Source organism: Sinocyclocheilus anshuiensis, unplaced genomic scaffold (assembly GCF_001515605.1).
Source record: "Sinocyclocheilus anshuiensis isolate Anshui unplaced genomic scaffold, SAMN03320099.WGS_v1.1 scaffold163, whole genome shotgun sequence".
NCBI classification, from domain to species: Eukaryota; Metazoa; Chordata; class Actinopteri; order Cypriniformes; family Cyprinidae; genus Sinocyclocheilus; species Sinocyclocheilus anshuiensis.
The window spans coordinates 810,669-836,558 of record NW_015548223.1 but is presented as its reverse complement, the minus strand read 5'-3'; the positions used below and the strand labels follow the sequence as shown (position 1 = coordinate 836,558).

At 35.7% G+C, this 25,890-nt stretch overlaps 1 protein-coding gene across 1 annotated transcript in view; it reads left to right on the top strand.

Annotated features, from left to right (window-relative positions):
• Positions 1-1,273: 1,273 nt before the first annotated feature.
• LOC107654313 (serine/arginine repetitive matrix protein 3-like) overlaps positions 1,274-25,890 on the top strand; it is an 80,228-nt gene continuing 55,611 nt past the window's right edge. Inside the window, exon 1 of the mRNA XM_016441340.1 lies at positions 1,274-1,503. The gene's annotated coding sequence lies outside the window, so the exon portion shown is untranslated. The remainder of the gene's footprint in view (positions 1,504-25,890) is intronic.

Sequence of the window (25,890 nt, the reverse complement as noted above, 5' to 3'; positions counted from 1 at the left end):
TCGGACTGTTTTTCTTAGAGTGTGTTGGTACTCATATGGTAAGCTTCTGGTGTCCCGTAACAGTTTGTAAAGCATTAGATGCACAAATCCCATGTTTTTTCCCTATTAGGTAAACTATTATCTAGCATACTGTAAAAATGAACTAGAATGAAAAGTAACGATTTAATGTCTATACTAAAATGTTACAGAAAAGGTAATGTTACAATGTAAAATTGTAAAACCCAAGAAATGACCATTTGGACGCTTTCTACAGAATCAGGTTTAGACAAGTAAATTATTTAATTTCATGTTTGAAATTTTTAAATGATTAGAAAAACTGCATTCCTCAAGCATGCAGTTCTGTTTCAAAAGTTATTATGAGAAAAATACCAAACAAATACTAAATACATATACATTTATATTTATAATATTGTGAAATGTTACTGCAATTTAAAATAACTTCTATACAGATTCATTTTAAAATGTAATTTATTTCTGAGGTCAAACCAGAATCTTCAGGTTAGAGTCTTCTAGAAATTCTAATATGATTATTTTCTGCTCAAGTATCTTTATATATTTCTAATAGTGTGAAATATTGCAATTTAAATTAACTTCTATACAGATTCATTTTAAAATGTAATTTATTTCTGATGTCAAACCAAAATCTTCAGGAAATCATTCTAAAATGCTGATTTTCTGCTCAAGTAAAAAAATGTTTTACATTTATTATAAATGTTGAAAACATTTTTTTTATGAAACAGAAATACCATTCAAAAGTTATTATAAGACAAAATACCAAACAAATGTTAAATACATATATATTTATATTTATAATATTGCAATTTAAAATAAGTTTTCTACATGGATTTATTTTTAAATGTAATTTATTTCTGATGTCAAACCAAGAATCTTCAGGTTAGAGTCTTCTAGAAATTCTAATATGCTGATTTTCTGCTCAAGTAATTTTTTTTTTAAATATATAAATGTTGAAAACTTTTTATTATGGAAAAATACCATTCAAACTTGTGCGGTAAGTCATATATAAATAAATAAATAAATAATACTTAATTATTATATTATGAACTTCCTATTTAGCAAAGAAACCTGAAAAAATGATACGTTTACAAAATATTAAGCAGCAACAAACATTGATTAAAAAAACAACATTTTATGTATTCTAATTTGTTCTCACGATACAGAAATGTTCCTGTTGTAAAACTACATCACCAGGTGTCGCTAGTGCATTCACGCTTTTATGCTTGTATTTCCCTCGCATTCTATAAATACATTTAAATTACTGAGTCAGTATTGCAGTGCGCCGCGGTTGCTCCTCCTGAGCGCTGGGGGGGCGCTGCGCCTGACGCGGTTCGGCTCGAATCGTCCCGTTCTCGGCTTCTGCGCTGCTGCGCTGCCGCTGTCCAGTCCTGAGCGTTCAGCACCGCGAGCGGTGGACAGCTCCCGACCCTCCGAGAAAAGCACAGCAGACCGCAGCAGAACCGCTTCAGCCGGCCTCATCTACCACCGGTAAGGTTATTCCCCGCTTCCCATCAAACACACGCAACAATAGCGCTGAAACAACACGGGAATGTGTGTGAACATCAGACACACACAACACACAGCGGCAGCAGCGCTACAAGCTCTTAATGTGATTAAACGCGATTATTTTCAACACGCGGATGCTTTTGTTCTTTACACTGTGTTTACGCGCCTGTGTAATTAAAATACACACAAAAGACGTTTAAGTAGAATATCTTCCGTGTTTAAAGCGCTCTCATCTTGAGCTGACAAAGCGCTGTTTTCGATAAGAATGAACGATGGGCTTTAGGATTGAATTTATAGATTTAAATGATATAGTTGCTCGAGATTGCTTTTGATCAGATAACAGCCCCGTGATGATTTATGACGGTAATCATCATTAGAAAACTGATCCGAGCCTTAGAGAAGCAGCCTGGGTGAATCTCATAAAATCTATCAAAAATGTGCCCCAGATCATATTTGTTCTTTCCCAGCTAACAGATGTATGTTATAGAAACGTTATTATAGCGTTATTTAAAGGTTGCAAAATTGTCTAATTCTACTAACTTTATTTCCACCCCAAATATAACGTTATTTGAACGTATGTTCTTAATATTCTGATAACGTTAAAATGTTTCTTGACGTGATTAGAACGATATTTAAAGGTTCTTAGAACGTTCATCAAGTATCATCATAAGGATCTTGTTATAAGAACGTTTTCTCAACGTTATGAGAACATATATCAAATAATAAAGTTATAAGATCGTAACATTCACATTACTTTAAAAGCATTTTGTCACAACATTTATTTAACGTCAGCTAGGTTATTATGTACAAATTCAAGTTCTTTTGTTGATGCGCGTTTACTAATTTTGCAGTATTTATAATAAGTTTGTACGAAATACATAGTAATATACAGTGTTGGGGGTAACGCATTACAAGTAACGCGAGTTACGTAATCAGATTACTTTTTTTTAAGTAACTAGTAAAGTAACGCATTACTTTCCATAAAAAGTAACTAAGTAACGTAATTAGTTACTTTTTTATGGAGTAACGCAATATTGTAATGCATTACTTTTAAAAGTAACTTTCCCCAACACTGGTAATAAACTATGTGTATCATTTTAAATACATAATTACCTTCTCATATTTATGCATTATTGTTCTTATTCCTGTTTAAAATCTACTAAAATCTTAGTATTTTTTTTACTGTGCTTTTGCTTTTGAACAGTAAAGCTGCAGAGATGAGGTTCATCTGTGTTTTAGTGAGGGTCTCTGTGCTCCGCTCACCCTTACATGAAACACTCTGCACCCTCTTTATTGAGGGGTCACTGGCTGCTGGTTGTTCAGAACGAGACAAATGTGCCCACTTAACGGAGGGGAGTTAGTTATCCACAGCTGGCTGTCGATAATTTCCCAGGGTGCCGTTTTAGTCTGCATATCCCTAGTAATGTAGATTTATTCAGCATGCAGGCTGATTTGAGAAGGTTTAGTGAATAGACGTGTCAAGGTAAAGCGGTATAAAGGTAAATACTTCTCACTAAATGTTTAGTTTCATTCAGAGGCTGTAGCAATGACATGCATGCTGCAGAACTGGTGTTTTTTAGCTCTTTAAAGCTTAACAAAACAATGTGTCTGGACCCTTAACACTGTTAAGATGCTAAACCTTTTGTTAGAAATGTTAGAAATGTTAGAAATTCAAATAGGAAGACTTTAAAGATGTGCAATGTTTGCTGGATCGTTTTTTGGCTGCTGGTCTGTGGGACAGAAAATTCATTCCGATCAGTTCTGTGTGTGTGTGTGTAAACATTGAGAGGCTCTCATAGTAATTTGTTTAAAATATGAGCGGTGCTTCCCTGTGCAAAACTCACCGGCACCATCCTAAGCTGTTTTGAGTGTTTGTTAAGGTTTTGCTAAGTGGTTGTGAGAGTATTCTGGTTGCCGGGGTGTTGCTAGGGTTTGCTGGGTGGTTGCTAGATGGTTTCCTATTGGTCTAAGTAAAAATAGCATCCTTCAGTGTGCGTCTATGGGATTTTTTTCATCTATTTTATTTTCCTGCACTCTCAGAAAAAAGGTACAATTGTCACTTGAGCGGTACCTTGAGAGGAACTAATATGTGCCATTTAGATACTAATATGTACACTTTAAGTACAAATATGACCCTACTAAAATGTCATCTTTAAGGGTAAAAAAAGGTACAAAGGTGTAGCTTTTGAAAGGGTGTAGTCCCAGTAGCAGCTTTTGTACCTTTTGTCCTGAGAGTACAGGTGAAAATTGTAAGTCTAATCATTTATTGAAGTAACAGCACACCTCTACTTTGATACAATTTGATGATTTGATTTTGATTGCACAGAATTGCAGATGTTATTAGCTGGGCTTTAAGTTAAGATTTGAACAAACGTCAAACTTCTAGTAGTGATGATTGACTCTACAATGATCAAAATCAATACACTGCCTTTAAATTCATGCTGGTCCATTTGTTGGTCGTGAAAATTGCCCAAGTCTGTTTGCAGCATTCTTTTATAGTCTAAACATAAATAATTTTGCACTTCATAGAAATATTTGGAGAGCAGAGAGTTTCTGATTGGCTGTGAGTGTCCTGATTGACAGCAAAATATTTAGGTGACTTAGTAAATTTTGCACAGTTGTATTGCAATCCAGTCAGTCAGTCATATTTGTGACCCTGGACCACAAAACCAGTCATAAGGGTCAATTTTTCAAAATTGAGATTTATACATAATCTGAAAGCTGAATAAATAAGCTTTCCATTGATATATGGTTTGTTAGGATAGCACAATATTTGGCCGACATACAACTATTTGAAAATCTGGAATCTGAGGGTGCAAAAAAATCTAAATATTGAGAAAATCATCTTTAAAGTTGTCCAAATGAAGTTCTTAGCAATGCATATTACTAATCAAAAATGAAGTTTTGATATATTTACAGTAGGAAATTTACAAAATATCTTCATGGAACATGATCTTTACTTAATATCCTAATGATTTTTGGCATAAAAGAAAATCGATAATTTTGACCCATGCAATGTTTTTTTGGCTATTGCTACAAATATACCCCAGCAACTTAAGACTGCTTTTGTGCTCCAGGGTCACATTTATTTATAAAGCACATTTAAAAACAACAACTGTTGGCCAAAGTGCTGTACAAAGTTTGTAACACGTACCCTAATAAGTAAACATAGAACACACTAACAAACAATACACTACAATTGTACCACTACACCTACGTATGAATCCATGTTGACTGCTGATCACAGATCAGATGTGTTTGTCTGTTTCAAATGGAGGCTACAATTGTTTGCATCATCATCAAACCAAATGACAGACTTGAAACCGTCTGTATGCGCCCCCCCAGGGACCACGTGATCTCATGAATATTCATAGGTATTTTTTTTTACACAAATAAAGTATCAACATATTGACAGCTTCTAAAATGCAAACCCTTTTATGCAAACCTAAAATAAAATCGATTGCAACAAATAATTAGTGCATATTTTGTATGTCTCTAAAGCATATTTGTCAAATGTACAGCATTTATATATAGAAGTTACAGATGCATTGATATTTTAGAAAATACAGTAAATCATTTTGCAGGCAAAAAAAAAAAACTCCATTGATGGTCTTTTAAAAGTAACTGTTTGTACTGTGCATTCATAATAATTTCTAATATTTCATTACATTATATTGTCGAACAATGAAAAAATTGTGAAACCATTTTTATCTAGAAATTGCTTGTACATTGCACAAATAATTACAAAGAAATGGCAAGTAGCACATTGAATTAAAGGTGACTTCGGTTTTTGCAGTGTAGATATTTCACCAATTCCAATCTTTTTCGAATGGACTCTTACAATTGCCGTTAAGCTGCAGTACAAAAATGTGCACTTTTTATGTGTGAATGTCAGTGAAAACAAATGCGATCACCTTTGTAGGATGCTGCGTTTAAATCCGGGTGTCCGGAAGTCGACTCGGTTTCTCTCTCACCCCATTTTCCTCTTTCCTCTCAGCCTCCATTTTATCAAATGTGTCTCCTCCTAATTCTCCCATCCGTCATTCCCCTGAAGGGCACACGGATCCTCGGGGGGCTGGTTAACATGCGTGCGTGTGTGTGTTTTCCAGCATATGTCTGTCCTCTAACCACACACTGGAGTGTGTTTAATGCTAAATGGGAATGTTGACTCTCAGCAGGCTTCTGTCTCTTTTTTCCGGTCTATTCTTGTCTATTCGTTTTTAGAATTTCACAGCAGCATCGGTCTGTAAACGTCTTAGAAAGGCAGAAGAATTAGCAGGAATACATGAAGACCTTTTTTGCAATGACTGTCTGTCAAAAACTAAGAATGCTTCACAGACATTATTCAACTCAAAAAGGCTAAATATATAGTTGTGCTTGTTTCATCTGGTTTAATAGATTTGATGCCACTAACTAAAAGGAATAATTCACCCCAAAAACTGAACATTTGCTGAATCCTCAGGCCATGTAGATGAGTTTGTTTAGAGCTTGTAAAGTTTTGGCTTGTAAACAGTGCTTGATCTGTGCAGATTTCTCTCCTGATTCAGACCAGACGACGTTATTGCTGGACGAATCAATGGTTTAAAGTTAAAAAAACATCTTAATGATGGATTTGTTTCTTACAAACACGCAGCTTTTCTCTTCTCAAGACATTAACTGATGGACTGGAGTGGTGTGGATTACTTGTGGATTATTGTGATGTTTTTATCAGCTGTTAAATTTATCAACCCGAAAATGAAATTGAAAACAAAAATCATCATATACTTCCTTCCTCCAATGAAACACCAAAGAAGATGCTTTGCAGAAGATGTTTTTCATAATGGTAGCTGGGCTTCAAAAAGAAAAAAATAGCACCATGAATGCATCATAAAATCAGTTCATATCATACATTTTATTTCAAGTCTTCTTTAGTCGTACAATGCCTTCATTATTCATTATAAGCCATTATTCAATGAATGACGCTTCATGCCAGACGTGACATGTATTACAGTGGATGGAGAAGATTTTAAGGAAATAATCATTACAATTTCTGTCATATGACTTTGTAAAATTTGAAATATAGTGTATAAGACGCCTTTAGGTCATTTTTTGCAGCTTGACAGCCATACTCCTCTTTTTCTTTTCTAATTATTTGGCAGTTAGCACAAGAAATAACCACAAAGAAATAAAGTAATATGGGCTTGGAAGGACATGAGTAAATGATGACAGTATTTTCCTTTAAGCAGGAGTGTGTGGTCATCTCAATCGTGCTGTTGGCTGCTCAGTGTATTCTGGGTATTCTGGACGGCTCATATCTGCACTCATCTGAGTTCAAAGGACATATCAGACAGAAAATGCAAAATCCAATTGAAATCAGAATATAAATGGGATCATTTGAGTCACATCAAAGACAAAGTTCATTTGTAAAGCAGTATAATTTGATCTGTTCTGACAGCATGTGGTCTGACATCATGAAATGTTTATTCACTTTCACAAATTGCATTCATTCATTCATTTGTGAAAAAAAATGTGATTCTGTGTTCCACAGAAATAAATGCATACAGATTTGGATGAACATGAGGATGAGTAAATGATGGCACAATTATAATTTTTAGTGTTATATAAGCTGTAAAAATATTATTGTTATAATTAAGATATTAGTATTGTTGAAATATTTTAAAATATTAATATTATTAAATTGTTGTAAAATATTAATATTATTTAATTATATTAATATTGTTAAAACAAAATATTACTATTGTTTAATATTATTGTTTTAATACAAATATTAATGTTCTTTAGTTACTTTAAAATATACATTTAATAATATTAATATTGTCATGTTATATATCATTAAATAATTATTATTTATAAACATTAATACTGATATAATAAATAATAATGCCCCTTGTTTGAGGCTGTAGACTTGATAAAGTTATTTTTTCCCTTTTATTGAAGTCCATTTCTAATGTTTGTCATTAGTTTTGATGACGACCATTTCCCACCTTCTCTGACCCTTAGAATTAAACGGGCTGCTTTTGCTGCTGTAACTAACCTTAGTTAACCAAACATAACCATATCCTGACAGTCTCTCAGACTGCTTCAATCTGATTTGTGAATGAATCTCTCAGACTGGTTTTTGTGAAGCAGAATGATTCAAAAACTGTTAGTCTGTGTTTTTGCTGTGTCTCTGGTCTGGATGTAGAGAGCAGATGAAAGGGCATTATTGAAGAGATGAGGGAAGATGGAGGCCGTCTGTTTGAAGCTTTGCTGCTCATGCATTTGTCTACAGGGACGGCAGAGGACGCCTGTCATAGACATTTCTGTGTGTTTGGAGCACATCTCATGCCCTTCCTTCCCAACCTTTCTTTCTTCTGCTTCTTTTGGCTTCACGTTTGCTTTAATGTCTCTCTTTAGAGCGTCTGCAACATTAAAGTTAAAGTAACATCAAAACAGACCTTTTTACATTCTTAATGCATGTTCCGGTCTTGTTGTGCATGAATCATCAGTGCACGTTATTGCAAAGAAAAAAATATCCAAGTAACCATTAGGCATTTTTTGTAGGTAATGCAGACTTTATAAAATCTTTTAAATAATGACTTTTGATTTTTAGATTTTCACTGTATTTTTGTCTTGTTTTCCAGTACAAATATCTAAACATTCTTAAATCAAGATACATTTACTTGAGATGCAAAATTACTTAAGATAACTTAAGAATCTATCAAAATTAAGAGAGTTTATGCTTAAAACTAGAACAAATATCTGCCAGTGGGGTCATGAAAATAAATGTAATTAAAAGGGAAAACATTTTTTTCCCTGACTCACTTAACTTACTTAATTTTGATCTTTGTTTTTTTTTGGAAAACAAGGCTTAATAAATGTAAGATATTTGTACTAGAAAACAAGACAAAAAATGCTAAATAAGAACATAATTTTTTGTAGTATTAGTACCTTGGCAAATCTGAGCACAGTTTGAGACAGTGTTGAGATCTCTTCTGAAACTCTTCAGGAGATGCATGTGAGATTAAAGGGGTCTTTTACCAGCAAACTTCAGTTTGCACTCCACTGCTCTGTAGGAGAAACAGTTGAGATACTGAAGCGATCGCATTTGATTTTTCCATCCTGTGTGTGTGTTCTGTATGTCTGCAGTCTCTTCCTCTGAATAATGGAGTAGCGTGTCTGTCTCAGGAGCTCAGGAGAGTACACACACACACACAAACACACACACACACACACACACACACTGGAACGAATCGGGTTTCCAGGTACAATAAGAGCCCTCAAACATCACCGCAGCATTTGCTGCACCCCGGCTAAGACGGCTCTCGGTCTTGTCCATGTTCAAAGTTAAGCTAAAACAACAGGATTTGTGTCATAGCTTTAATTAATTTCCACTTGTCCCACATTTATTAAAAAATGCAAAATCTAGAATACAGTAAGTCACTTAAAATGGATGTAAATGGGGCCGATCTTTAAACAGAAAAATACTCTGTTCCAAAAGTGATATACTGAGTAAGAAAATAAATTTGTCATCATTGTTTTGTCTTGTTTTTGTCACGATCTGCTACGGTGTGGGAACACGGAGCAAGGAACGAGGAGACCAAGAGTACAGAAACCAAGGAATTTAATAATCTTCACGGGGAATCACACGTAGCACTGTAAACACAAACAATACCGGACGCTGGAGCACACACAGGGAACACTATTTATACACACAGGAGGAGGGGATGACGAGACACACCTGGGAGCAATGAAACATCATGGGAAACACCTGGGACAAATTAAACATAGGCACATGAGGCACATGAGGAAAACAACCACAAAACACGGAACAGAGTCTGACAGTTTTCCAGTACAGTTATTATTATTATTATTATTATTTTATTTTTTTTTATCTGTTAATCCGAAGACAGTTTCTGAAAAATATATAAAAATTGAGTGAGTTTATGCTTAAAACAAGAACAAATCTGTTATTGGTGGAAGAAAAATTAACTTAATTCAAAGAGAAAACTAAATTATTTTTCTGACCCCACTGACAGATTTTTTTTCCCCCTGGTTTTAAGCAAAAGCTTAATTAATTTTGAAAAATTTTTCTAGTCATTTTCCTGTATCTTGTATTAATTTAAGAAAGTTTAGATAATTGTACTGGAAAATAAGACAAAAATACTGAGTAAGAAAATCATTTATTTGCTGTGAATGCATGTTAACTTGATTTTATGGTGGTAAAAATGTATCGCTTACCTTTTATTACGTATCCAATTATCTTTGTCGCCATGACAGCACAATGTTGTTAACCCTAAAACCTCGAAACGACTATAAAAATGATGAACTTTACAGCTCAAACAATGCACAGGTTTTAACAGTAGAATGAATGTAAGTGCTTTTATGAAATGATTTTAAACTCCTCTAGGACTCGCTTTTCGGTTGATTTTTATTAAAAGATTTTTAAATGAAGTGAGGCTAGATTATTATTATTTTTTTTAAATTGAAGATATACTTTTAAAACCGTTTATGTCGGCGCCGATGGCCTCGTGGGCAGCATGCCGACATGTGGCGCTGGTCCCGGTTCGCGGATCTTTCCCGATCCCATTCGTTTCCTGTCCACCTACTGTTTAAAAAAACGTTTATAAATTTAGTTTTTATTTGTTGTTTATTTATATATTTATTTGTTCTATTTTTCACTTGTTTCTTGCCATGAATATAGCCATGGTAGATGGCATGACGCTAAAACAAACAAACATAAAATCTTCATTTAAATCCTTTGAAAAAAATTCACTTTCATTGTCAGTCCATCACCATGACCTTCTTCTTCGTTTTATTAAAAAATAGTTAATTTTAGCAATTTTTTGTTGTTGTTGTAATCAACATTATGCCACAAATGCTAACAATAGAGCTTAACTTGTATTGAACTTCTGCTTATTCTTGAAGTTGTCATTGTACGTGGGCCGCTGCAGTGCAGTTTTTCTGTTCACACTGCTGTGACTGAACACACACACTGACTCTGTGTGTGTGTGTGTGTGTGTGTGTGTGTGTGTGTGAGAGACACTTTGACTGACAGCTCTTACAGTGGCACTGAACTTTCCTCCCCTCTCTCTGGAGATATTTCTGCTTTTTCATTTTTCACTTGTTTCTTGCCATGAATATAGCCGTGGTAGATGGCATGACGCTAAAACAAACAAACATAAAATCTTCATTTAAATCCTTTGAAAAAAATTCACTTTCATTGTCAGTCCATCACCATGACCTTCTTCTTCGTTTTATTAAAAAATAGTTAATTTTAGCAATTTTTTGTTGTTGTTGTAATCAACATTATGCCACAAATGCTAACAATAGAGCTTAACTTGTATTGAACTTCTGCTTATTCTTGAAGTTGTCATTGTACGTGGGCCGCTGCAGTGCAGTTTTTCTGTTCACACTGCTGTGACTGAACACACACACTGACTCTGTGTGTGTGTGTGTGTGTGTGTGTGAGAGACACTGACTGACAGCTCTTACAGTGGCACTGAACTTTCCTCCCCTCTCTCAGGAGATATTTCTGCTTTTTCATAAGGTATTCACACACACTCACTCAAAGGTGCTGCATTTCCTTCACAGATGGTACTCAACAGAAGCCATCTGTAATGTAACAAGCATCACTGTATACGCCAGTCCTGCTGCCATTAGACGCTCAGATCACATGACCTGCTCATTATCTCTGGCTATATAAGAACCGGCCATTTATAATTTATTCTGTTGCTGAATAGTTATAGAGAGAAGACACTAAAATGAACAAACTTGCCTTGAGCAGCACAGACAGACAGATTAATACACACTCTTCATACTCGCTTCTACACATTTATTTTACCTTTTTTACACTCATTATAAATAGCTGCTGCTTTAATTTTTCAAGTCTAAATTCTAGCAGCACAGTCCGATCTCGCATATAGAGACGGGAAATGACATATTTTGAATGTTATCATATGTGTGTGCTGTCAGACGGTTATGTTCCATAATTGAAGTTAATGACACCATTCAGAGAAATCCAAGTGCCCTTCATAGAATGGATCTTAGAATTATTACTATGTACCTAGCTGCGAGAATGGAAGGCGTTATTATTTTAATATTATGCGCTTTGTATTGCAATGTTTTTTTTTCACAGGTGAATGAGACATGAGGTAATCTGACAGCGTTGCATTCAACCCTCCACCAATGCCGACTCTCAGTGTGTCGCTGGATAGCTTTTGGTCTGCTGTGCGCGGTCATGTGTTTTGGAGGAGGCGTGGCTTTGGAGAGGGATTTGCAGGAAGGGTGGGATCTTATACGTTCAGTACTAGCTTGCTGTTGCCAGCCTCTCTGAAATCGCCTACCCTACATTTAACTAATAACACACACACACACACACACACACACACAGTTGTACTTTTCAAGTTTTTACTGAATACACTGAGTATTCTTTCCCAATGCAGGATGGAGAAAGTAAGTGACCCCTTGAATTTATTAACTTGCAGATGCTCCTTTAGGAGAAAAACCTCCATCAAATGTTTTCTGTAGATTTTTACACGACTTCTGACCAATTTTGAACCATCCCTCCCCACAAATTTGTTTCAGTTTACCAATATTTCTTCACTGTCACTTTAAGTTATGCCACGGCATCTCAATTGGCTATATAATTGGCTGCACATAACTGGCTCTGATTCAGAGGGTCACTTACTTTTTCAGTCTGCCATGTCACTGATTACTCAGTAACTTTTTGAAAAGAACTACTGTTTGTGTGTTATTAGTGAAGTCTGACTGTGTTTGTCTATAATTGTTTAAGACTCGCCACTATCAATATAATTGGTCCAATTTCCCTGCAAATATAAAAAAAAAGCAGATATACACAATGACCTCAAACTTTTGAATTGTAAAGATTTTTTGCTTTTGTTTTTAATATCTCTTATGCTCATAAAGGCTGATTTTATTTGATCATAAATACAGTAAAAACAAGAATATTGAGAATATTATTACAGTTTAAAACATTTTATAGCCTGCAATATCAATGTTTTTGTGTTATTAGTTAAGTCAGATTGCGTTTGCCTATAATTATGAAATAGACAAAAATCATACCACATTTTAGCAATAATCAATGCAGCAATACTGATATGTTCTTGTCAGTTTATTTAGTTCATAACAGGGTTTGTATTCTGTCATGAATACATATATTTAAATGAGAGATGGTTCATGATGGTAAACTATTCCATTTGGACTAGTGCAGATGTTTTCTTTGTTATTAACAATATTTTATTGTTTTAAAGAGCTTTCATTCAGAGATGAAGCATCTGTGTGAGAGTTGCTAAGGGTTTTTTAACATGAGACACATTTTGTGTTCAAAAACAGCTGGACAGTAAGCTTGAATGTGCTCGTCTAATGTCTCGAGGCGCGTTTAATATCAAACTTTACTTTAAATTGCTTTACATACTATTTGATCTCATATTTCTGTCTGCTTTATTTTTGTTCTCCTGCTGGGTTTGTCATTACAGTAGACATCATCTCACGTTTTGTTCAGCTCCTTTATTTCCTGAAAGTGCGGAGAAGAAACGGCTGAAGGTCAAACTGTAGGGCTGTAACGTCAGGTGTTCTTCTACCTCTTGTATCGGCAGACGCAGCAGGAATTCACTGCATCTCTTGAAGTGCAGTGCGCTGTACGATTGTGTGTAAAGTTGCATTCATCGCTTACATCACTTATAAAGGTAGCGGTGGATGCTGTTCACAGACACAGAAAGCCATTATACCACAGAGCTGCTGTTTTTCACTGCTGCTGGAACACTGAGTGTGTTTAGGGACCGGCTACGTGCTTTTTAATGCACTTTGTTTAAATGGTTTGATGTGCACCATTGTCTTTGGCATGTTGGCATATTTCCTGTTGAAAAGGGAAGTTCGAAGAGCATGCCCTTTTTAAAACAGACATAAAAACCATACATATTTTGGTCAGTTTTCACTGTAAATATTTAAATTAAGCAGATAAACGGCACATTTAACATTTTTTTTGGTCAGTAAGATTTTTTTAATGTTTTTTAAAGTCTCTTTTGTATGGAAGTCCGTTTCCGCTACTGAATAAAAAATTAAAATAAGGTTATTGCGACTTTTTATCTCACAATTCTGACTTTTTTTCACAGAATTGTGAGATATAAACTCACAATTGCGAATTATAAAGTCAGAATTGCGAGATATATAAAGTCACAATTGCGAGATAAAAACTTTAAAACTTCTCGCAATTCTGAGTTTATATCTCGCAGTTCTGACTTTATTTCTCAGAATTGCGACTTTGTCTTGCAATTGCGAGTTTATATCATGCATTTCTGACTTTATTTCTTAGAATTGCGAGTTTATATCTCTCAATTATGACTTTTAACTCGCAATTGCGAGTTTGTATCACGCAATTATGAGAAAAAAAGTCAGAATTGTGAGATAAAAAGTCGCAATTATCTTTTTTATTTTTTATTCAGTGGCGGAAACGGCTTCCATACTTTTGTTCACCAAGGCTGAATTTATTTGATCAAAAATAAAATTAATATACAGTAATATTGTGAAATTTTCCTAAGTGAATATCTGTTCAGTTGTAATTTATTTCTGTGATCAAAGCTGAATTTTCAGCATCATTACTCCAGTCTTCAGAGACATGATCTTCAGAAATCATTCTAATATGCTGATTTGCTGCACAAGAAACATTTCTGATTATTATTATCAATGTTGAAAACCGTGATATGAATAAAGTTCATGAAGTAGAATTTATGAAGTAGAAGTAGAATTGTTTGTAACAAAGTAAAAGTCTTTACTGTCACTTTTGATCAATTTAATGCGTCCTTTCTGAATAATAGTATAAATATAAAGAGCTCTTGAATGGTAATGCATGCATTTAAAAAAAGTTATTTAATAAACTAGGATATTGATTTCCTCAAAGCTAACAGACATATGAGTAAAAACCTACATTTTTTTCGATTCAGTATTCTGTTTCACTTGGAAATATGTCATATTGTGTATGTAAAACGGTTTGCATGTAGCTGTAAGCTTCGCACAATGAAAGCTCTTGTATTGTAGAAAGCAAAGGCAGTCGAGCAGGAGCTGTGAAGGTTGTGATGATATGATAATCTGAGAGGAACCTGCTAGAATACTGACTATGTGATGATCATCCATCCATGTAGAGAGACAGAAAGAGAGGTCAACAGCTGGCAGAAACGGACGCAGAGAGCGAATTTTGCATCCATATGCCTCAGGGTGGAGAGAAGGGGTGTCTGACCTTTTGCAGCAAATGGAGATGACTTCATGTGAGCTACGCTCGCGGCTGGTGAACAACATAACCTCACTGTCTCGCTCTCACAGCCTCTGATATCTGTCACAATACACTCACAGCTGAGATGCAGAACACATGCATGAGTGATTATGCATACAAACACCCGCGTGTCTAGTGTTTTGTGGGTGTGTTAAATAATTTGTACGTGATGGATGTTGTGTGTTGTTTTCCACAGATAAGCGAGAAGAGAGAAGCAGGCGATCACTGTTGAAGATTTCAATAATGTTTTTTACCTTAATCTTTATGCATTTGCTCTGAAATGGCTTAAAGGATTTTTTTTTTCAATAATAGGAGCCAAACAGAACTGCCATTTTAGCCCAATATTTTCAAAATGCAAGAAGAAACATGCAAAAAATCTAAAGAAAAATACAATAAAATCTTTAAAGAAGTTAATAGTTTTATTTAGCAAGGATGCATTTAATTGGTTAAAAGTGACAATAAAGACATTTATAATGTTTCACAAGATTTATATTTAAAATAAATGCTGTTCTTTTGAACTTTCTATTCATCAAAAAATCCTGAAAAAAATGTATCACAGAAATATCAAGCAGTTTTTAACATTTGATGATAATAATGACGTTTCTTGAGCAGCAAATCAGAATATAATAATTTCTGAAGGATCATGTGACTCAAGACTGGAGTAATGATGCTGAAAATCCAGCTTTGATCACAGGAATAAATTACATTTTAAAATATATTCACACAGAAAACAGTTATTTTAAATTGTAATAACATTTCACAATATTACTGATTTTACTGTATTTTGATCAAATAAATGCAGCCTTGGTGAAAAAAAAAATACAACAAATATTTTGCTTCAGAACATTAAAAAAAAAATCTTCACTTAAACTTTTGAACGGTGGTGTATATATATCTAAACTATTTTAAAGCATATAAAATGCCAGTCAGGGACTAAGTAATTATTCATTTGTGCTTCAGAACATTAAAAAAAAAATCTTCACTTAAACTTTTGAACAGTGGTGTATATATATCTAAACTATTTTAAAGCATATAAAATGCCAGTCAGGGACTAAGTAATTATTCATTTTGACTATTTTTTAAATGTATTTTTGTATATGTTGAGCAATAAATCTGAAATTAGAAATGACTAATTGAAATGGACAGTTTGAATTGATTCACAGAAATGAATCAAACCAATTATAATGCCAGTTATAATTATAATTTCATGATTTCATACTTGTGGGTTGTGAGACTAGTCTTGGTCTTTAGGAAAATTAATAGTCAAAAAACCCACCTTAAATCACAGCATTTTATTTTATAGACAGACTAGCGGTACTGTGTGTTAGGAGAGTGTATTTGATTATTCAGCTCACTTAGCTGTAAAATGCAATATAATGTGACAAAAAAGTGGTTTAGTGTTTTGTCACGCTGCACTGCTACATGTTGGAAAATTGCCTTTCAAAAAAAGCAGCACTGATGACACCCGTCACGCTACTGAAAGATGTATTAAAGTTAGTAATGTCACTGCTGTTAGTTAGTTACTCTCCAACACTGCAGGCCAAACCTTCACTCACCGTTCATTTGTATTCCGCGAGCCTGCCGCCACCTGCATCAATTAAACGCCAAGAAACGTGTGTGTGAGAAAGAGCAGCTGAGATCCAGTTGTGGAATATCAAGGGAAATTTCATGCCTGCTGCTCTTTCCGTCAGGGTAAAACTGCCGACTTTTGCTGTGTGTTCCTCCCCGGAGACCAACACAGCCGACCTGGAAACCAGCCTGAGAGTTATGTGAAGGGAGAAAAATGCAGAAGAAGATGGAGATACTTTAGGTGACATAAAATCATAGACAATAATCTGATAGATTAGAGGTGCTGCATGTACATTTTTGACTGTACTAAAGCATAAAAAATACCATAATATGTTTGCAGATATTTAGGGCACGTGATCAGTTCACATACTTGTTTCTCTGTCAGTGCCACAACCAGTTATTCTGCGTTGAAATGTGTGTTCTGTGTCAGAACGTCTGTTTTTGTTTTGGTCTGTTGATTCTGCCAATTTACCCAGTGGCGGCTGGTGGAAAATTTTCTAGGTAGGGCGCCAGATCCAAAAAAAAGTGTGGGGGGGGGTGGTACTCCACAGAATATTAGTTGACGCTGATTGGATTATACTGTATATCCAGAGGCAGAACTACAGTCTAGAAAAGTGACAGCTGTGGTTGAATTTGCTAGAAAAAAATCCCTCCCTTTCGCACTTTGATGGTGCATCACTGTATCGCCCTAATGAAGAAACCGCCCCTTAATTTACCCAATAGTATTTTGACACATCAGGTTGCCTGTTGGCAGAAAACACAATTTATTACAGCCATGGAAGCCAACAAATGAACTGGGTCAGAGATCACCCCCGACATAGTATTTTGACACATCAGGTTGCCTGTTGGCAGAAAACACAATGTATTACAGCCATGGAAGCCAACAAATGAACTGGGTCAGAGATCACCCCCGACCTAAAAAGCCTCAGCATCCATCTAAAAAGCTCTGACCAGAGGCATATTAAAAGATAAATCAAAAGATCAGCTTACAGTGTGCAAGGCCTTCCACTATCAATTGCACTTGTTCCTGTTGCGTGTCCTCAATCTTACACTACTGTTCAAAAATTTGGGGTCAGTAAGATGTATACTTTTATACAGCAAGGATGCATTAAATTGATCAAACGTGATAGTAAATAAATGTATAATGTTACCAATCAAAAGATCAGCTTACAGTGTGCAAGGCCTTCCACTATCAATTGCACTTGTTCCTGTTGCGTGTCCTCAATCTTACACTACTGTTCAAAAATTTGGGGTCAGTAAGATTTATACTTTTATACAGCAAGGATGCATTAAATTGATCAAACGTGATAGTAAATAAATTTATAATGTTACCAAAAATTCTATTTCAAATAAATGCTGTTCTTTTGAATGTTTTGTTCAACAAAAATCCAGAAAATATATCACCCTTTCCACAAAAATATGAAGCAGTGTGAAGTATGAAGTTGCTAGGTTTTCTGGGTGGTTGCTAGGGAGTTATGTGGTTGCCAGCATGTTATGCGGTTGCTAAGGTTTTCTGGGCAGTTGCTAGGGAGTTTTTGTGCAGTTGCTAGGGTGTTCTGGGTGGTTGCCAGGGAGTTATGTGGTTGCTAAGGTTTTCTGGGAAGTTGCTAGGGAGTTTCTATGCAGTTACTAGAGTGTTACTGGGTGGCTGATAAGGAGTTATTTGGTTGCTAAGGTGTTGGATGGTTTCTATGGAGCAATGTTTTCTGGGTGGTTGATAGGGAGTTGCTATGCAGTTGCTGCTGTGTTTTGGGTAGCTGATAGGGAGTTATGTGGTTGCTAAGGTTTTCTGGGTAGTTGCTAGGGAGTTGCTATGCAGTTGCTGATGTGTTTTGGGTGGTTGATAGGGAGCTATGTGGTTGCTAAGTTGTTCTGGGTGGTTGCTACAGAGTTATGTGGTTGCTAAGGTTTTCTGGCCAGTTGCTAAGGGGTTACTGAGGTGTTGTGGGTGGTTGATAGGGAGTTATGTGGTTGATAAGATGTTCTGGTTGGTTGCTATAGAGGTGTTAAACAGTTGCAAATGCTTTCTGGACAGTTGCTAGGGAGTTATGTTTTTGTGGGCAGCACAGAATCGTCAGACGTGTGGAGGCGTGTTGCTGGTGTTTATGCTGATTTGCGGTCAGTTTTGTGTGGTTCCTCCTGCAGTATGTAGGTCGGGTGGATATTAATGGAGGAAAGCCCTTGCTGCTCCACGCTCAATGGAAAGGTGAGCAGCTGTGTCCCAGTAGCACAGTTTGAGTTTCCTTTTCCTAGTGATCCAGATCAGCAGAGTACAGAATTCCCAAAGAATGCTGCGCAGGAAGTGATACTCAAACAGACGGTTCTCAGATCGTCTCCCAGGAAACCAAACTGTGAATTAGACTCGTAGAGACTCTAACAATATGTGACTACATACTAGCCAGTGTTGTTATTATAAACAAAAACTATTAAAAATAATTTTCGTTAATTGAATAAATATTATATGAAACACTTAAAAAGTATTGCCTTGGGAAATACTGAAATACTACCATACCACTTTTGCACACTACTTTTACAAAGAAATGCATTATTAATTTGAGTTCTTTAAAGGATTATTTCACTTCCAGAATAAAAATGTCCTAATAATACTTTTATTGTGTAGTAGGTAGTATGCAGTATGCTAGTATGTGAGCATACCAAGCTCTTGTTTGTGTGTCTCAGAATCAGTCGTGCTGTGTAAATGTGAACACACACTCATGACAGTGTCCTGTTTCGTCTTGATCAATAATTCATAACTCTCAAATATCACAGACATCATTTCTCCAGAACACACAGTGGAGTGAAGAGCTTGTTTAGGTAAGGGAGTGGCTTCAAGGATGTCGCTATGTGGTTGCCAGGGTTGTTAAGGGTGTTTGCTAAGGTGTTGCTATGCAGTTATTAGGATGTCCTGGGCAGTTGTTAAGGAGTTATGCAGTTGCTATGGTGTTCTGGGAAGTTGCTGGGGAAATGCAGTTGCTAGGGTGTTCTGGGAAGTTTCTATGCAGTTACTTGGAAGTTGCTAGGGAATTGCTATGCAGTTACTATGGTGTTCTGGGCAGTTGCTAGGGAGTTGCTGTACAGTTGCTAGGGTGTTCTAAGGCAGTTGCTAGGGAGTTGCTATGCAGTTACTAAGGTTTTCTGGGCAGTTGCTAATGAGCTGTTATACAGTTGTTAGGGTGTTTTGGGAAGTTGCTAGGGAAATGCAATTACTAGGGTGTTCTGAACAGTTGCTAGGAATTTGTTATGCAGTTACTCGGGTGTTCTGGGCAATTGCTTGGGTTTTCTAGGGCAGTTGCTAGAGGTTGCAATGCAGTTACTAGGGTGTTTTGGGCAGTTGCTAAGAAGTTGTTATGCAGTTGCTAAGGATTTCTGGGCAGTTGCTAGGGTGTTCTGGACAGTTGTTAGGGAGTTGCTATGCAGTTGCCAGGTGTACTGGGTGGTTGCTAGGGAATAATGTGGTTGCTAAGGTTTCCTGAGCAGTTGCTAGGATGTTCCGGACAGTTGCTAGGGAGTTGCTATGCAGTTGCTAGGGAATAATGTGGTTGCTAAGGTTTCCTGAGCAGTTGCTAGGATGTTCCGGACAGTTGCTAGGGAGTTGCTATGCAGTTGCTAGGGAATAATGTGGTTGCTAAGGTTTCCTGAGCAGTTGCTAGGATGTTCCGGACAGTTGCTAGGGAGTTGCTATGCAGTTGCTAGGGAATAATGTGGTTGCTAAGGTTTCCTGAGCAGTTGCTAGGATGTTCTGGACAGTTGCTAGGGAGTTGCTATGCAGTTGCTAGGTGTACTGGGTGGTTGCTAGGGTGTTCTGGACAGTTGCTGCTAGGGAGTTTCTATGCAGTTGCTAAGGAGTTGTTATGTAGTTGTTAAGGTTTTTTGTGTGGTTGCCAGAGAGCCAGGGTGCAGGTCTTTCATGCTCTTGATTATATTTTCATCCATCAGTTTCTGCAGTTTCTGCAGTGAAACAGATCTGAATGCACAGTTTCTGCACATCTCTGGGTGTGAGATCATATTAATTAATCTCTGGCTTCATTGTGTCTCTATATCTGATCCGATGCTCCTTGTATTTTGCCTGTCACCCCTTGAGGTGCTGCGGTTCTGTGCGACTGTATTACCACTGATTCATTGGCAGCTAGATATTCTTTATTTTTCTGATATGGTCCAGTGGTTTCTCTCATTAGGAAGAGTGAAGGTGTTTCTGTATCAGTCTAAAGGTTAGACAGAGGTGCTGTCCGTGTTTGTAATACAGTCCGCAATGAGCTCTAGTTAGTTGTTCATGACGCGTGTCAACAGTTAAAGCGTGTGCAATCCTACAGGCTGAAGAAATGAGTGTACGACTGTCTTTTGTACTTCAGCAGCCCAGTAATAACTAGAATAAAAGGCTTTACATAGATCTGACATAGATTTGCTTCTTACGTTGGAGATTATTTCTGATTTATGTCCTCCCAAAGCTTCTTAATCAAGGATCTGACTTCCCTGCTTGAAAGACCAGCTTAGACCAGTATGATTTTCCATTCTGGTTCAGACTGGTTTAGATCAGTAGAGAGATTTAAAAAGAGCTGGTGAGTGACTTAAAGGGGCAGTTCAACCAAATTAAAGTTCTATCATCATTTATTAACCAAAAACAGCTCCAAACAGGCGTTTATTATTAAAGTTATTAAAAAATGTTAGGACAAAATGTAATGTAACCTTAATGTAATGTTTATGGAATGTTCATATTATTTTATTAATATTCTATATACCTTCTCATAACGTTGAGAGAAAACATTCAAGGAACAACATTCTAGGAATGTCCTTGTGATGTTATTTGTACTTGATGAACATTCTAAGAAACATTTTTGTATCCTTCAAATAACATTCTAATCACAACAACAAAACCGGACATTTTTAACGTTCTCAGGATATTAAAAATAAACATTCAAAGGATTATTTGAATATTATTTATATATTTTGGGTAAAAATAATTATAATGATACAACATGATACACCATTTTTTGCATTGTGGTTTCATCTTCTTTCTCATTTTATAAACTCTGGATGGGACGGGATATAGAAGAGAGTTTATTTGATTTGTCTCGGGTGGCGCAATGCGTTCATATTCGACATAAATTAAAATGAAATCAAAATTGACCCTATTGTTCAAAAGATTTTGGTTTTTAAATAAATTAATACTTTTATTCAACAAGGATGCATGAAGTTGATCAAAAGTGACATTTATAATGTTACAAAATGTGTCACGGTTTTCACAAATGATTTCTGAAGGATCATGTGACACTGAAGACTGGAGTAATGATGCTGAAAATTCAGCTTTACATCACATGAATAAATTAAATTTTAGCATATATTCACATAGAAAACACTTACTTTAAATTGTAATAATGTTTCAAAATTTTACTGTTTTTGCTATGTTTTCATCAAATAAATGCAGCCTCGGTGAGGCCTGATCAAAAATCCAGTAAATCCAGTAATTTTGTGAAATATTATTACAATCTAAAATATCTGTTTTCTATGCAAATATATTGTAAAGTATAATTTATTCCTGTGATCAAAGCTGAATTTCCAGCATCATTACTCCAGTCTTCAGTGTCACATGATCCTTCAGAAATCATTCTAATATGCTGATTTGCTGCTCAAGAAACATTTCTGATTATTGTTGAACTGTTGAAAACAGTTGTGATGTCTCATATTTTGTGGAAACTGTAATACATTTTATTTTTCAGGATACTTTGATGAACAGAAAGTTCAAAAGAACAGCATTTATTTGAAATAAAATAAAAAAATAAATTAAAATAAAGATTCAAGATAATATTTACATTTCACAATATGTCTCAGTTTCAGTGTGTTTTTAACATGTATTCACATAGAAAACACTTACTTCAAATTGTAATAATATTTCACAATTTTACTGTTTTTGCTGTATTTTCATCAAATAAATGCAACCTTGGTGAGTAGAAGAGACTTCTTTCAAACACACACACACACACACACAAAAAAAAACTTTCCTAAAAACCCATCCTGCATTTTTGGCTTGTTCAATGTCCTGTTTTACTGAAAATACATCACATCAAATTTTTGTTAAGATGGAAAAGCCTTCATCCGTCACACATTTAATAGTCTGTTTTCTCGTTCATTCTGCTTCACTCACTTATTTCTCCTTCTTGGAGGATGTTAGTATCACCTCCAGCAGGACTGAGAGACAGAGACAGAGAGAGAGAGAGAGAGAGAGAGAGAGAGAGAGAGAGAGAGAGAGAGAGGGAGAGAGATGCTATATTGTTGTTTTCCGCATCACGGATGCTGAGGGTCAGAGCGGATAAAGCCGGAAATTAGCTGTCAACAGCTTTCACCTGTCCGCTGATTGATCTCTCTATCAGTTTCTCTCTCTCTCTGCTCATTTCTCATGACAATGCTCTCTCGTTCTCCCTTTGGCTTGCCTCCATCTGTCTCTCTTCATCATCTTTTATTATCACTGTCCATTTCTCTTCATATGTGGACCGAATCTTTCTGCATGCACTTCATGCTTACTAATGACAAGCAGCTGGGATGGAACATGTGCTCACATAATATTAGAATATGTAATAATCATACATTTAAAGAGATAGTTCACCCAAAACACAACATTCTGTCAGCATTTTTATCATTCCAAACTTGTATGACTCTCCTTCATAGATGTTTAGCACAATAGTTAGGGTTCTTCAGATTCTGGTATTCTGGTAGAACCTTCTGAGGAACCTTGAGTTAAATAGATTTTTTGTTTGTTTATCTGCTTCTTCTCGGTCAGCAGAATTTTCCATTAGGAAAAGAAAGTAACAGCTAATGGATAATCCATCCCATCTTCAGTCCCACTCTGAATAAATTCACATATTTAATGTGACTTTGCATATCGGATCTTATCTGAGTAGGACAGAATCAGAAATCCTGCAACCGGTTGGCTGAATTCTTGTGAACTCCTGTTGTGTTAATTTATTTTCACCTTCTGCTCACCAAGGCTTGATCAAAAATACAGTAAATACAGTAATTTTGTGAAATACTATTACAATCTAAAATAGCTGTTTTCTATGTGAATGTATTGTAAAGTGTAATTTATTGCTGTGATGCAAAGCTGAATTTTCAGCATCATTACTCCAGTTTTCAGTGTCACATGATCTTCAGAAATCATTCTAATATGCTGATTTGCTGTTCAAGAAACATTTCTGATTATTATCAATGTTGTGGTGTCTCATATTTTGTAGAAACTGTAATACATTTTATTTTTCAGGATTCTTTGATCAACAGAACGTTCAAAAGAACTGCATTTATTTGAAATAGAATAAATAAATATAGAAATGTAAAAAATATTTACATTTCACAATATGTCTCAGTTTCAGTGTGTTTATTTTTATGAATTTTAATTATTTTTCCCTTTGTGATAAAAACTGATCCATATTAGTACCTCAGTTTCAAAACATTACCTTTTGTTTGCATGAAAAATTATTTTATTTGTAAAGAATAAAATAGATTCAATATTTCTACAAAGTATAATTGATTTATCATTTTTAATTTTCATTTAAATGTCTTAAATATAACAATACACAGATCCATTTTACTAGATGCAATGTATAATAAATGCACACAAAGTGCACACTTTTGATAAATTTAATGCATCCTTGCCAATGTAAAGTATTAGTTTCTTTCCAAAAATTGTCCTGTTGTGTGCCAAGGATTCCAAAATTCGGACAGTATAAAGCATGGCCTCCTGCTTGTAGCTTTATTAGGTTTAATCAGAAGTATATCTGGAAAAATAGATGTTCTGATGTGTGAGCTGTTGTGTTTTTCTCCCACTCACGTTCTCTCTCAGCGGTCAGCAGCCACAACACCATCATCATGTTCTGCTTTTGTCAGATGCTCGGGTCGGTGCAGTGCTGTTGTCCTTGAACTTCCTGTCGGAGACTCTCTCTCCACATGCTAAAAAAGAATCCTGCTGTTGCCGTGGATACACAAAGATGGCCGTCTGCACCAGCAGTTCACTAGAAGACACTGACACCCTACATGTAATCCAACCCTCAATCCCCCGATTACTCATGTCATTCCACTCATATCTGTGGAGCACAACTTTTTTCTTTTTTTTTTACATACACACTTTTTAGCAACCTTGATTCTTGAGACATTTAAAACATATCTTCAATATGGACTTAAGGTCTGTCTTGAAAGGATTTGCTGCAAATCAGTTTCTCTATAGAGAAGATAAGTAGATTTTTTTCTCAAGGATTTTTATTACTTTGCTCTATAGCAAGGATGCATTCAATTAATCAATAGTAACAGTAAAGACATTTATAATGTTACAAAAGATTTTTATTTCAAATAAATGCTGTTTTTTTAACCTTATGTTCATCAAAGAATCCTAAAAAAATGTAAGTATCATGGTTTCCATAAAAATATCCAGCAGCACAGCTGTTTTCAACATTGATAATAATCAGAAATGTTTCTTGAGCAGCAAATCAGCATATTCGAATGATTTCTGAAGATCATGTGACACTGAAGACTGGAGTAATGATGCTGAAAATTCAGCTTTGATCACAGAAATAAATTACAATTTAAAATATATTGCAATACAAAACAGTTATTTGAAATTGTAATAAATATTTTTACTGTAATTTTTATCAAATAAATGCAGTCTTGGTGAGCAGAAGATACTTCTTTCAAAAACATCTAAAAAAAATCTAAATGCAGCTGAATGGTTGCTAGGCTGTTCTATATTTTCTTAATGTTTTTTGCTTATTTTATCGTCCACCAGGTGAAAATTGTGCAAATAAGATGCAGAAATCATTTATTTTTAGTTGCACAGAATTTAATACCCGCTGTTGTTCAGATCACTAACCCTAAATATGAGCAGTAGTACTAGTGATGGTTGACTTGGTAAACAGCACTAATTATCTTCCCACCTGATGTGAAATCCACCCTGAAGAGTCTGTGAAGTGCTGATGAAGATAATTACCGGGTTTCTGTTCTAAATTGAGATCTTAATGGTGGCGTGGGCGGAGACTGTACATATAATCCGACCAATCGCAGCGGAGCGTCATGCATGAGCTCCCACCGCCAAACCTGATTAGCATGTTCCTCCTCTCTTATTCTGATGAAATGAACATGTGAATTCATGAATGTTTCATTAGCAGAGACTCTAAATGAGCTACTATAATGAGCACATTGTTGCTGTTCTACTTTGGTCTTCATTATTTTTGTCTTTGTAAAGTCCCAGTGAGTCTGGCTGCTCTTTTTTTGAGCATCTGTCTCGCTCTTGCCCCATTTCTGTTGTCCTCTCGTTTTCCTCTCTCTCGATGGTTTATTTCTGAGATGATGGACATCAGTGCTATTTTGCTATCATTGAGATTTACACATATGGGATCCACTTAGGCCTCTACATATGGAACCCAGCCCTCTACCAGTTCTCACGGATTTAGTGAAGTGAGTGCCTGGCGCTGGATGTTCCGCCACGTCTGGCTACCGAGGGGACGGAGGACGACAGGGCCTACAGTACGGACACTCTGGAGCAGTTTTAGCAAGCC